The sequence below is a fragment of the Salmo salar genome, chromosome 23, assembly GCF_965601325.2.
Source record: "Salmo salar chromosome 23, fSalSal1, whole genome shotgun sequence".
NCBI lineage: Eukaryota > Metazoa > Chordata > Actinopteri > Salmoniformes > Salmonidae > Salmo > Salmo salar.
Genome location: NC_138313.1, coordinates 5,146,587 through 5,161,252, shown reverse-complemented (window position 1 = coordinate 5,161,252; position 14,666 = coordinate 5,146,587).

Genomic DNA, 14,666 nt, shown 5'->3' with positions numbered 1-14,666 from the left:
AGGAAATTGCTTTAGAAAGTGGCACAAGACATGGTTGTCCTCTCTCCCTCCTCCTGTTTTCACTGGCAATTGAACCGCTTGCAGAAAGAATTTGACATTACCCAAATGTAACCGGTACCAGTATTCGTAAGCATGAATATAAACTAATATTATTTGCAGACGACCTCCTGATATACCTGACCAATATTGAAAACTCAATGCCCACTTGTTAAAAATATTTTCAAAATACTCTAAAATCTCAGAATATACAATGAACGTGAAAAAAAACATCAAATAATGGAAATCAGAGGGCTCCCGGGTGGCGCAGTGGTCTAAGGCACTGCATTGCAGTGCTAGCTGTGCCACGAGAGATTCTAGGTTCGCGACCGGGCGGCCCATGGGGCGGCGCACAATTGGCCCAGCGTTGTCCGGTTTAGGGAGGGTTTGGTCGGCAGGGATATCCTTGTCTCATTGCGCACTAGCGACTCCTGTGGCAGGCCGTGTGCAGTGCACGCTGACCAGGTCGCCAGGTGTACGGTGTTTCCTCCGACACATTGGTATGTCAAGAAGCTTGGTTGGGTTGGGTTGTGTTTCGGACGACGCATGGCTCTCAACCTTCGCTTCTCCCGAGTCCGTACGGGAGTTGCAGCGATGAGACAAGACTGTAACTACTACCACTTGGATACCACGAAATTGGGGAGAAAAAGGGGGTAAAAAAATAAATAATAATAATAATGATAAAGGCAATTGAAAAAAGAAAAACTCATGATCTACAGCAATCCTTTAAGTGGAACACAGAAAATATCAAATACTTAGGGTGCTAAATAAGTGACAAAGAAATATATAAAGATAACTTTATCCCATTACTCAACAATATGAAAACAGATGTATTTAAATGGAACAATCTTCCCATAAATCTTACAGGTAGGTAGAATAAACCTCTTCAGAATGGTAATACCAATTACCCCACCAAAGACATCCTTTAAAAAAAGTATACTGTCATGAAATACTATATAAGGGAAAATAAAACAAAGAATAGAAACCGTCAATGACTTGGTATTATGAAATACATTTATTTCCATGACAGAATTAAAAAGGAATTTTGGACTGACCAATATAGATATTTTCAAATATAACTAATATAATAAATGGATTTCCATGTTTTGGATGACATTTATTTTTTTCCTCATCAATCTACACACAATACCTCATAATGACAAAGCGAAAACAGGTTTTTAGAAATACCTTATTTACAATTGAAGTCAGAGGTTTACATACACCTTAGCCAAATACATTTAAACTCAGTTTTTCACAATTCCTGATATTTAATCCTAGTAAGAAATTCCCTGTTTTAGGTCAGTTAGGATCACCACTTTATTTTAAGAATGTGAAATGTCAGAATAATAGTAGAGAGAATTATTTATTTCAACTTTTATTTCTTTCATAACATTCCCAGTGGGTCAGAAGTTTACATACACTCAATTAGTATTTGGTAGTATTGCCTTTAAAATAGTTTAAACTAGGGTCAAACGTGTCGTGTAGCCTTCCACAAGCTTCCCACAATAAGTTGGGTGAATTTTGGCCTATTCCTGCTGACAGAGCTGATGTAACTGAGTCAGGTTTGTAGGCCTCCTTGCTCGCACACGCTTTTTCAGTTCTGCCCACAAATGTTCTATAGGATTGAGGTCAGGGCTTTGTGATGGCCACTCCAATACCTTGACTTTGTTGTCCTTAAGCCATTTTGCCACAACTTTGGAAGTATGCTTGGGGTCATTGTCCATTTGGAAGACCCATTTGCGACCAAGCTTTAACTTCCTGACTGATGTCTTGAGATGTTGCTTCAATATATCCACATAATTTTCTTTCCTCATGATGCCATCTATTTTGTGAGGTGCACCAGTCCCTCCTGCAGCAATGCTCCCCCACAACATGATACTGCCACCCCCGTGCTTCATGGTTGGGATGGTGTTCTTCAGCTTGCAAGCTCCCCCTTTTTCCTCCAAACATAATGATGATCATTATGGCCAAACAGTTCTATTTTTGTTTCTTCAGACCAGAGGACTTTTCTCCAAAAGTATGATCTTTGTCCCCATGTGCAGTTGCGAACCGTAGTCTGGCTTTTTTTTATGGCGGTTATGGAGCAGTGGCTTCTTCCTTGCTGAGCGACCTTTCAGGTTATGTCGACATAGGACTCGTTTTAGTGTGGATAATGATACTTTTGTACCTGTTTCCTCCAGCATCTTCACATGGTCCTTTGCTGTTGTTCTGGGATTGATTTGCACTTTTCGCACCAAAGTACGTTCATCTCTAGGAGACAGAACGCATCTCCTTCCTGAGCGGTATGAAGGCTGCGTGGTCCCACTGTGTTTATACTTACAAACGTGGTACCTTCAGGTGTTTGGAAATTGCTCCCAAGGATGAACCAGACTACTGGAGGTCTACAATTTTTCTTCAAAGGTCTTGGCTGATTTCTTTTGATTTTCCCATGATGTCAATCAAAGAAGCACTGAGTTTGTAGGTAGGCCTTGAAATACATCCACAGGTACACCTTCAATTGACTCAAATGGTATCAATTAGTCTATCAGAAGCTTCTAAAGCCATTACATAATTTTCTGTAATTTTCCAAGCTGTTTAAAGGCACAGTCAATTTAGTGTATGTAAACTTCTGACCCACTGGAACTGTGATACAGTGAATGATAAGTAAAATAATCTGTTTGTAAACAATTGTTGGAAAAATTACTTGTGTCATACACAAAGTAGAAAGTCCCGACTTCAACTGTACTTAACTATTCAGTCCCTTTGCTATGAGACTCGAAGTTGAGCTCACGTGCATCCTGTTTCCATTGCAACTTGATTGGAGTCCACCTGTGGTAAATTCAATTGATTGGACATGATTTGGAAAGGCAAACACCTGTCTATATAAGGTCCCACAGTTGACAGTGCATGTCAGGAATTGGCCGTAAAGCGCCGAGACAGGATTGTGTTAAGGCACAGATCTGGGGAAGGGTACCAAAAAAGCTCCTCTCCTCAGCTGTGAAGTGGCATAATAAAGCTCACAGCCTGTCCTGTCTGGGAGGATTACCTACATTATGATTGATTTATCATTGAAAAAAATGTCTTCACGTATATGGGGTAGCAGGTAGCCTAGTGGTTAGAGCGTTGGGCCAGTAACTGAGTGGTTGCTAGATCGAATCCTCGCGCTGACAAGGTAAAAATCTGTCATTCTTCCCCTGATCAAGGCCGTTAACCCACTGTTCCTAGGCTGTCATTGTATGCCTTGAAGCATATTTCTTGGTCTTCATAAGTTTTCCATGTAAACACTGTAATAAATGCCATTCTCTTTCGCAAAGCCAAATGTACTCTAGTTTGTAAAAGCATAAAGGTGAATCGAGACCTAATTTATTTACTTTGTCAAACCATGTCAACATGTGGAGCACACTGTGCAACTCAATTTCAATATACTCAAACTGTACTTGTCAATAGACAGAGAATGCCTGAAAAACAGCTTCAAAACAAATATTGATGTTAGCCGAATCTTTAACATATTTTTAAGCTAAGAATTATTTCAGGTACCATCCCCAGGATCTGGAAGGCGGCCGATATTCTCCCCCTTCACAAAGGTGGTGACCCGTGTGACCTAAATAATTATCGGCCCATTTCCAAACTCTCTTGCCTAGCAAAAATTCTAGAATTCTAGAACCCTCAACTTATACCTAACAAAAATATAAACGCAACATGTAAAGTTTTGGTGCCTTGTTTCATGTGCTGAAATAAAAGATCCCAGAAATTTTCCAAATGCACAAAACCCCTATTTCTCTCAAATGTTGTGCACAAATTAGTTTACATCCTTGTTAGTGAGCATTTCCCATTGGCAAGATAGTCCATCCAACTAACAGGTGTGGGATATCAAGAAGCTGATTAAACAGCATGATCACAGCCCGGGCAGGGTCGAAGATTCGTTTTGGCCAGTATTCATTGATGTTTCACATATGCTTTATAGTGCAGATCAGGGTACCAAAAGCTCCAGGATCCGGATTATATAGAGATACCCAATTATATATATATATATTGTGTATCTCTGTATGATCTGGATATATATATCTGTCATAGCAGCAAAGGGGGGACCAACTCCATATTAATGTGCATGATTTTGGAATGAGATGTTCAACGAATAGGTGTCCACATACGTTTGGTCATGTAGTGTATGTGAAACTGCCCAGAATACATTTCATAGTTAAAAATAATCTACCTAATGTTAACTGGCTAACAAAAGTTTAATGACCAAAAGGAAATAACAAATATTGATTGTGTTGCAACTATGTGTTAACTAGCTTAATTCGCTAAATTAACTAAAATACAACAGTCCAAACCAGACCCTGAACAGTTCATCATCTGAAATTGACGATTCCTTCCCTAGTGGTAAGTTAACAGTAGGCTATGCATTGCAATGGTACACTGTAGGTTAACGTGAGCTAGCTAGCAAAATAATTATAAAAACGTTAGGCCAAGTAACATTAGCCTACGATTAGTCCAATGATGATGGACACGTCCATTGCTTACAATAAGTAGGCAATGATACATTGTAGCAATTATTCACTGTAACAATGGCAATGGTGCAAAGCAATGATACACTACTGTAAGTTACCGGTAGCTACCTAGTAAAATAATAACAGTAGGCCATGTAATGTATGGCTTGCCTGTGAGTAGTCCCATTGATGATGCAAGTCTGTTGCTTACAATACATAGACCTTTTATCTAACCCACTAGCTAACCCACTAACCCACTAGCCAGCTCAGTCACATTTATTTTGGTTACAGTAATCAATACTGCAAATGTATTCAAGCCTTGAATTGTTGTTTTTCAGGTGATCCTGCTTGTGCTTCAAGGGATATTATCCAGCAAGCGGGGACCTGTACCACCAGTGACAAAGAGGAAAAGGAAGGCACCTGACTCACACAGCACCATGGCAGCAATTGCGGACACAGAATAAACAATTTGAGGATTGTGTGAAGTTGGAGACTGATCGCCTCTTGAGAGAGAATGAGCAGGTAGATAAAATTGTGGCATGGAAAGCAAATGAGGAGAAGAACAGCAAAAGGCAGGTTCAGCAAATGGATGAACTCCTCAGCGAGAATAAGAGCTTTGTTACTGTGTTTCAGCAGCTGTTGTAAAGGACGTCACGCTGCTTGCTTACCGAGTGCCACTTCCTCTGCCTTGCTAGCACACTTGACTGCTCTCCGGAAGCTTCTTACCAGTCAGCGCCACGCGAAAGCTAGCTGTTCGTTGGTGCAAGTGGAGACACTTCAGGCTGAGGAGTAAGTTTCACACATCCACATGTGCTACAGTACATTCACCCCTCAAACTTACTCAACAGCGACCCCAGCGTTGTAGATCCGAGTTACTAGGCACCCCTGTAAAGGACGTCATACTGCTTGCTTAGAGAGTAGCACTTCCTCCCGATGCGGCCCATACCTGCCGCAAATGCGGAACCTCTGCCTTGCTAGCTTACGTGACCGCCCTCCTGAAGCGTCTTACCAGTCGGCACGATGCGGAAAGCTAGCGATTCGCTTGCACAAGTGGGGACACTTCAGGCTGAGGAGTACGTTTCACACATCCCCATGTGCTACATTGGCAACACATTTGAATGTGTGGCAGGAGCCCTTGTCTCACCTCATGAAAGCTGTCCCCCAATAACACAAAGCAGGCCCCAAACACAGCGTGGTATCCCCCCACAACACCATTTGGAACTTCAGTGTACACAGCCTCAGATGTGACTCACCTACAATGCCTTCAAAAAGTATTCATAACCCTTGACTTATTCCACATTTCATTGTGTTACAGCCTGAATTCAAAATGGATCAAATATTGATTTTTTTCACCCATCTATACACAATACCCCATAATGACATGAAAACATGTTTTCAGACATTTTGCAAATGTATTGAAAATAAAATACAGAAATAACTCATTTACAGAAGTATTCACACCCCTGAGTCAAAACTTTGTAGAAGTACCTTTGGCGATTACAGCTGTGAGTCTTTCTGGGTAAGTCTCTAAGAACATTCCGCACTTGGATTGTGTAACATTTGTCCGTTATTCTTTTTAAAATTCTTCAAGCTTTTGTCAAATTGGCTGCTGATCATTGCTAGACAACCATTTTCATGTCTTGCCATAGATTTTCAAGTAGATTTAAGTCAAAAGTGTAACTCAGACACCCAGGAACTTTCACTGTATTCTTGGTAAGCAACTCCAATGTATATTTAATGATTACAAGCATACCCATCACATGATGCAGCCACCACTATGCTTGAAAATATGGAGAGTGGTACTCACTAATGTGTTGTATTGGATTTGCGCCAAATATAACAATTCGTTTTCAGGACAAGAAGTTCATTTATTTGCCACAGAAAAAAGAACGTGGTATTGTGTGTTTAAATTCAGGTTGTAACATAACAAAATGTGGAAAAGGTCAAGGGGTGTGAATACTTTCTCAAGGCACCGTATACATAATTGAGAACGAGCCATCAACATCCACCACAACCACATATTGTCATCTGTAGCCATCCGTTGCAGAAATGTTGTCTTGTCTGATTTGATCAAATACATATCATTCTAATTAGTTCCATTTTGGTTTTTAGATATTAAATAATATATGTTATTTATGTGATCAGATTTAACATATATCAATTGATGCAAATGTTTATTATATACAGTAATAATAATATGTTTATGTTACATAATAATAACATGTTATGTTAACAATGTTATAGCCAATGATTACCATCTTGAATAGATAAGGCCCCTGTAGCCTAGTTTATGAACATTGATTACTTAAATACGTTGTTTTTCTAACACAAAAAAACAAGACCAAGCCAATTAAATATTTTGTTCATTTATATCAATTGATTGTTTGCGCAGCCTACACATACTCTATGCTTGATTGTTAAAATACTGGTTCATTGTAATGTACAATGTGAAATTCTATTTGACAGTTTTGCTTGTCATAACAATGAACTTCAGCAACTGATGATCTTGTGAATGCTTTCCATGTTCTATTTTGAAGCCTGGCAAAGTATGAAGCGAGTGCATCTCTGACTTCACTGCTGCTGTGGTCAGGCTGTGGTAGGCCCTGTGGTACCTGGCCCTCCCTTCCAGTTGCATTGCTGGGAATTATTTGTTGTTGTACTTCATCCTACTCAAAAGTCTCATTATGAATTTTAAAAAATGATGCAGCACACAGCATGGTGTAATCACTTTGTTTATTATGTCAATGTGAGTCATTGCGTTTAAGCAAACGCCTCCATCTTCCCTTCAGTTGACCAAAAGCCCTCTCTACAGTAATGTGAGAAGTACTGAGCCTCATTAAAGTTTGTCTGCACAGGTGTGATTCCTCCTCTCTCTGAGTAAGGCTTCATCAGCAACCGAAGAAGTTGGTAGGCAGAGTCTCCTAATAATACATTCGGCGCATTCACTCCATGAAAGGTCTCAGTCCATCTTGGGAGTAGTCTGCCCTCCTGACTCTTGGTAAATAGTACTAAATTGACCAGCACATGGGCGTCATGAACTGTGCCAGCCCAACCAATGTGGATGTCCCAAAACTTACATTTGTGATCTATAACCCCTTGTAGGATCACAGTGTAAAACTTCTTTCTATTATAATAGTCCCCCTTGTCTTGTGGTGCTAAGATGGGTATATGAGTGCCAATGATTGCTCCACAGCATTGAGGGAATCCTGGTTGACGGTCATGGAATCCGTTTACTATGTCTCTGAACTCAGCCTCCGTTGGTTCTCTTGATGTAAACGTTTAACATTTTCTCCCGGATGAGACCGGTAGTTTGATTAGTGACTGTACATGCAGTTGACAAACCTACACCAAACAATAACGAGATGGTTTCAATCAATCAAATTTATTTATGAAGCCCTTTTTACATCAGCCGATGTCACAAAGTGCTATACAGAAACCCAGCCTAAAACCCCAAACAGCAAGCAATGCAGATGTAGAAGCACGGTGACTAGGAAAAACTCCCTAGAAAGGCAGAAACCTAGGAAGAAACATAGAGAGGAACCAGGCTCTGAGGGGTGGCCAATCCTCTTCTGGCTGTGCTGGGTGGAGATTATAACAGTACATGGCCAAGATGTTCAAACGTTCATGGATGACCAGCAGGGTCAAATAATAATAATCACAGTGGCTGTAGAGGGTGCAACAGGTCAGCACCTCAGGAGTAAATGTCAGTTGGCTTTTCATAGCCGATCATTCAGAGTTAGAGACAGCAGGTGCGGTGGAGGGAGAGAGTCGATACTCTATATTGGTGGCAAGTCTCCACAGATAAATGGCAACATGCTGCTCCACAGACATTGTTTTCCTGCAATGACACTGTTGCTGGACAAGAGAAGGACTAAGAATATCACATAGACAGGAATGTTGTCTTCCTCATCCTAAAGTTCGCCCTCCACTCTTTGTCAGTCCAGCCTTCAAATGCAGTCAGCCACCACTGTGCCTCCCTTGGAACAGCCCATATACTCATGGTAAAATAGAAGTCCATGGCTTAGGCTTACTACTTTAAATTGTAAACATGAATGGTAAGCTACAATATAACAATTCTAGCCAAAATAATATGTATAACAGATAATAATGATAGATCTGATAGTGCATGCATGTCAATATCACTTATTTGAAAACAGAATATAAAACATTTTAAATTAAATAATATATGCATGCCATCATGACATTTTGGCTAGTGTTCTTCACTGATATTAGATGGCTGGTGCCATCTAACGGACAACATTGTAACTGCACTTGTGGGTCAATTTTCGGGTCATGGCTAGAAGGAATCCAGCTTTTGTCAGAATTGACTTTTCGTAGCAGGTTTTGGAGAATTTACGCAGCAGGTTAGGAGAATTAGGTTAAGTTTAGGAAAAGGGTTAGGTTTTGCTCAAATGTATATAAAAAAATGAACAAAAGCTGATTCCAATCTAGACATGACACAATTTTCGTGACTGTTATTATAGGCTATAGACAACAAGTTGCGAAGAAATATCCAGGCATCTTTTTACTCACCATGTTGCATGTTACTGGATGAGTACAATATGCTGAGTAACATTACATTTCATTAACTCTTGATTCATCATTAAAAAACGGTTGGCCTTGGCGTTGTTGTGTGAGCCTCCTGTGTCGGTTTAGGTGGATAGTTTGCTATTGTCCTGCTGCTTTTACATAGTTCAATAAATGCATAATGGTCCCGACATTTCGGCAATACTGTTAAACTTGGTTCAAGGAAATCATAAGAGAAAGTAAACATTTTAGTAAATTGGTCTCCATTTTTCAGTTAGCTGGGTTTTAATGCAGACAGTCCCAGAATTCCAAAATGCATTCTGATACACTTTAAAAACAAATAATTTTGAAAGCCAAACTTATTCTGTAGAATTCTCGCAAACGCTCCAGAGAACCGCACCAGGGTACCGAATTTCATATGTGAAAACGCCCTAAATGTACACCAGTCAGGTTTCAGACCAGTTCATAGCACCATCTCTGCTACTTCTTTGGTTTTAAATTATGTTTTTAATTGTTTCGATAAGAAACACTGTGCAGCCCTTTTTATTGACCGGTCTAAAGCCTTTGACACTGTGGATTACTAATTACTTATTCAGAGGCTTTCATCAATTGGCCTGGACCAGGCTGAGTGTTGCTGGTTTGACAACTATTTATTAAAGGACAGAACGCAGTGTGTATTTACTGATGGTGTTAAATCATTTTTTGGGGGACATAACAAAGGGTGTCCCACAAGGATCGATTCTTGGTTCGGTTCTTTTCACTATTTACATGAACAATATTGGTTTATCTGTAATAAACATTAACTTTCACCTGTATGCAGATAACACTGTGGTGTATGCTATTGCTCCCACAGCTGACCAGGCTCTGTCGGAGCTTCAATCTGCGTTTATTGCCATGCAGAACATTTTAGTTGAACTGAAATGGGTACTTAATGCATGAAAAACAACGTTTTTGTCATTTGACAAATTATGTAAAAATGTATCTGATTTATGCATACGTACTTTGAATGGTGCCCTTATTCATCGTGACCCCGCTTATAAATATCTGGGAAACAGATTTATGAAAGCTATCTTTCAAAAAGCATTTTGATGAGTTAATTAAGAAATTAAGAATTAAAATAGGCTTCTTCTATAGGAACATGTCCTGTTTTTTGTTAAATGGCAGAAAACAATTAATTCAGTCAACATTCATTCAGGTTATTGACTATGGCAATATCGTCTATATGAATGCAGTTGCCACTGTACTGAAACCATTTGACACAGTTTATCATAGCGCATTGTGCTTTATTACGGGTGATAGGTTCAGTACACATCATTGCGTTTTGTATCAGAAAGTAGGCTGGCCATCCTTGAAGTCTCATAGATCGATACATTGCACTCTTTTTGTCTTAAAAGCCCTCTTGCATAAACTTCTGCCATACCTTACCTCATTGTTGACCTTCAGACATGCAGTATAAGTTACTAGACCCCGACTCAAGGATGGCTAACCCTGGAGATCACTTCAATATCCACCGAGTTAGGTAAATCTTCTTTTAGTTTTTTTGTGCCTCATGTAGAATGATCTCCAAAAGTCCTTAAAGTTGGTGGATTTGGTGCCTCTATGGCAGTTCAGGCGGATGTTAGCTATAATAAACTGTGTCAAATGGTTTCAGTACAGTGGCAACTGCTTCCTTTTTTACTGAAGAATGTGTTTGTTTCATATGATTGTGTTTTGCTTTTCATGTTTTGTGTTTGCTTTTCATGTATTGTGTAGTTGATGTGTATATAGATATGTAGAATGTAATTGTTGTTTATTGATGTGTTGGATAGGTCGTCATTGTAAATAAGAATGTATTCTTAATTGACTTACCTGTAAAATAAAGGTAAAAAAATTCTCCACACGTGACAAACTCCCCAACCTGTTATCTGTTGTGTGTGTATGTAAGGTGCGCGTTTCATGTTCCACTACAGTGTATACATCAACATTATGACTGCTGTTACTACACATACAGTCAGAGGTACAGTATGAAGACAAAGCCTTGGTGCTCATGGCTCAAGTAAGGTGACAGCTGTCCTCTATGGAGCCCACTGAATAATTAAGTACACAGGTTAAATATTGTCCCTCCCCCACCTTAAGCAATAGCTGCTGGGCACAAACTGGTTGAATCAACGTTGTTTCAATGTAATTTGTTAGATGTATTGTGATGTGGAATCTATGTGGAAAAAACATTTGAAAAAAGTAATCAACATAAACTGTTGTTATGAGGGTGACATTTCTACCACAGGATTATGTTATCATGGTAACCAAATTTCCACATAAACAAACCTTGTATGAAGTATGTTGAATTTGTACCTTTAAAACAATATCACGTCTTCAACGTTATATCCACTATCAGAAAAATAACTATAGGCTGGGCAGCACCTCCTACTAGAGAATTGATCTATCTACAGCTACCCTTTGGTCTCCCATCCAGGGTTTTAACCTAACCAAGTCCAGCCCTGCTTAGCTTTGATATTTGTCACTGATTATTACCAATATGCTATCATGAGAATGATTTTTGAGAGATCTCCACTTAAAAATGAACTTGATTTACTGTTGATATCATCAAGATATATTGATTCAATTCAAAACAGGATTAAAATAAAAATAGACAATACAGATATGACTGGTTGATTTCAATAATTATATTTTAGTCATATTGAATTATGTTTGGTTGTCAATGCAACCAAATATCAACATTTGAAGGACATGTATCTTGTTTGGATAGTTCTATCTGTGCCACTGACTTAGTCTGCCTTTAATCCCAGTTTGGCTACAAATTAATAATTGTTTGATTTGATTTAGTCCTATTCTGTAACTTTGATTTTTGGTTGAGATGGAGGTGTGAATCCAACATATCAATAATTAATTTGTATTCAAACTATAATTAAAGTCAGACTAAGTCAGTGGCACAAGATGGAACTATCCAAGGAGAAGATACATCTCCTTCAAATGTTGATATTTGGTTGCGTTGACAACCAAACACAATTTAATATTACTTTTGAAATACAATACATTTAGCATATTAACTTGTCCACAAGTAAGAAATGATATGTTGGCTTCACGTCTCCAACTCAACCAAAATTACAAGTTAAAACCTTTTAAGGATCCGCCCCTTTTTTCAATTTTTGCCTAAAATGACGTTCCCAAATCTAACTGCCTGTAGCTCAGGACCTCAAGCGAGAATATGCATATTCTTGATACCATTTGAAAGGAAACACTGAAGTTTGTGGAAATGTGAAATGAATGTAGGAGAATATAACACAATAGATCTGGTAAAAGATAATACAAAGAAAACACCAACTGTTTTTATTGTATTTTTTTGTACCATCATCTTGAAATGCAAGAGAAAGGTCATAATGTATTATTCCAGCCTAGGCACAATTTAGATTTTGGCCACTAGATGGGAGCAGTGTATGTGCAAAGTTTTAGACTAATCAAATGAACCATTGCATTTCTGTTCAAAATGTTGTATCAAGACTGCCCAAATGTGCCTAATTGGTTTATTAATAACTGTTCAAGTTCCTAACTTTGCACTCTCCTCAAACAATAGCATGGTATTCTTTCACTGTAATAGCTACTGTAAATTGGACCGTGCAGTTAGATTAACAATAATTTAAGCTTTCTGCCAATATCAGATATGTCTATGTCCTGGGAAATGTTCTTGTTACTTACATCCTCATGCTATTCGCATTAGCCTACGTTAGCTCAACTGTCCCATTAATATACCTGAAATAACTGTTTGATACATGGAACTACAAAACACAGAATTGAGTGACATGTGTTGTCATTTGTGTAAATAGGGGCGCTACTTTGTCCCAGAATATTAAATAAAATTCTATGGGAAAGCCGTCCATAACTGGTTCTTTTCTCCACGCGAATGTTTTAAGTGTCTAATATTTATTATTCTTTGTTTGCTGATAGTTGACTCTAAGAAGGCTGTAGGATCAGTCCAACTATTGTTTAATATATGTTATAGATGTTAAGAGAAGCTTTTTAAATTGTCATTAATAGCATTGTTTCTAATTAAAGCATTTGTACCTTATCTTTTGAAATTATAGGATTTATTGTTTTGTTGAATAGTCATGACTGGTTCGAGCTACTTGTCGTGTCGTAAGACAACGTGGAAAAGGATATAATTGTTACTTAACGTGGATCCAAGATCAGTTTTGAGATCCACTGGCCCAATTGGTGTAGGGTTACATGGATGTTATTATTATTACATTTTTTACCCCCTTTTTGATCTTGTCTCATCACTGCAACTCCCCAATGGGCTCAGGAGGCGAAGGTCGAGTCATGCGTCCTCCAAAACATGACCCGCCAAACCGCGCTTCTTAACACCCGCCTGCTTACCCCGGAAGCCAGCTGCAGTAACACTGTTTAAATGACGATCGAGGTAAGCCTGTGGCCAGTACACCAAAAGTAATCTCTAGGGCTCAATGAGCCAAGTAAAGCCCCCCAGCCAAACCCTCCCCTAAGCCAGACAACACTGGGCCCATTTTTCTCTGCCCTACGGGACTCCCGATCACAGCCGGTTGTGATACAGCCCAGGATCGAACCTGGGTCTGTTGTGACACCTCTAGCACTGCCATGCAGTGCATTAGACCACTGTGCCACTCAGGAGGCCACTAGCTGGACATTTCTGAATGGTCTTGGAACTGTAACAATGGCAGCCTCTCCCCACTAGGCTCAATGAGATTTGTAGTCATTTTGCCAACACAGACAGATATGTACACAGTCTTGTACCCATAACCTTTTTCAAACTGACTATCATATTTATTGATTAAATAAGACTTTATTAGTATAATAAATAATCCAGGATTATCACGAGTTAATTGACACAAGAAAACAACTCTACAGAGCGCCAACGGCTACAATGAATGGCTAAATTACTTCAGGACATGAAGGGTCCACGGAGCTCCTCATCCTCACAGCTCTCAATTGTACTGTTTTGTCTTTGATATGACCCTACCTTTTTATGACCCTACCTGGGTTTGTGCTGCTACTGCACCGATATCATGTGCAAAACTTTAAATTACTAAAATACATTTTTATTAACAAACATATTAACAAACATCAACAAACGAAACAGGAATAGTCATATAAAAAAAATATACACTACCGTTCAAAAGTTTGGGGTTATTTAGAAATGTCCTTGTTTAAAACATTTTTCTTTTTTAAATATTATTATTTAGAAATGTCCTTGTTTTTTAAAAATGTTGTCCATTAAAATAACACCAAATTGATCAGAAATACAGTATAGACATTGTTACTATTGTAAATGACTATTGTAGCTGGAAACGGCTGATTTTTTTAAATGGAATATCTACATAGGCGTACAGAGGCCCATTATCAGCAGCCATCACTCCTGTGTTCCAATGGCACGTTGTGTTAGCTAATCCAAGTCTATCATTTTAAAAGGCTAATTGATCATTAGAAAACCCTTTTGCAATTATGTTAGCCCAGCTGAAAGACTCCGGGATGCTGGCCTTCTAGGCAGAGATGCAAAGAAAAAGCCATATCTCAGACTGGCCAATAAAAAGAAAAGGTTATGATGGGCAAAAGAACACAGACACTGGACAGAGGAACTCTGCCTAGAAGGCCAGCATCCCGGAG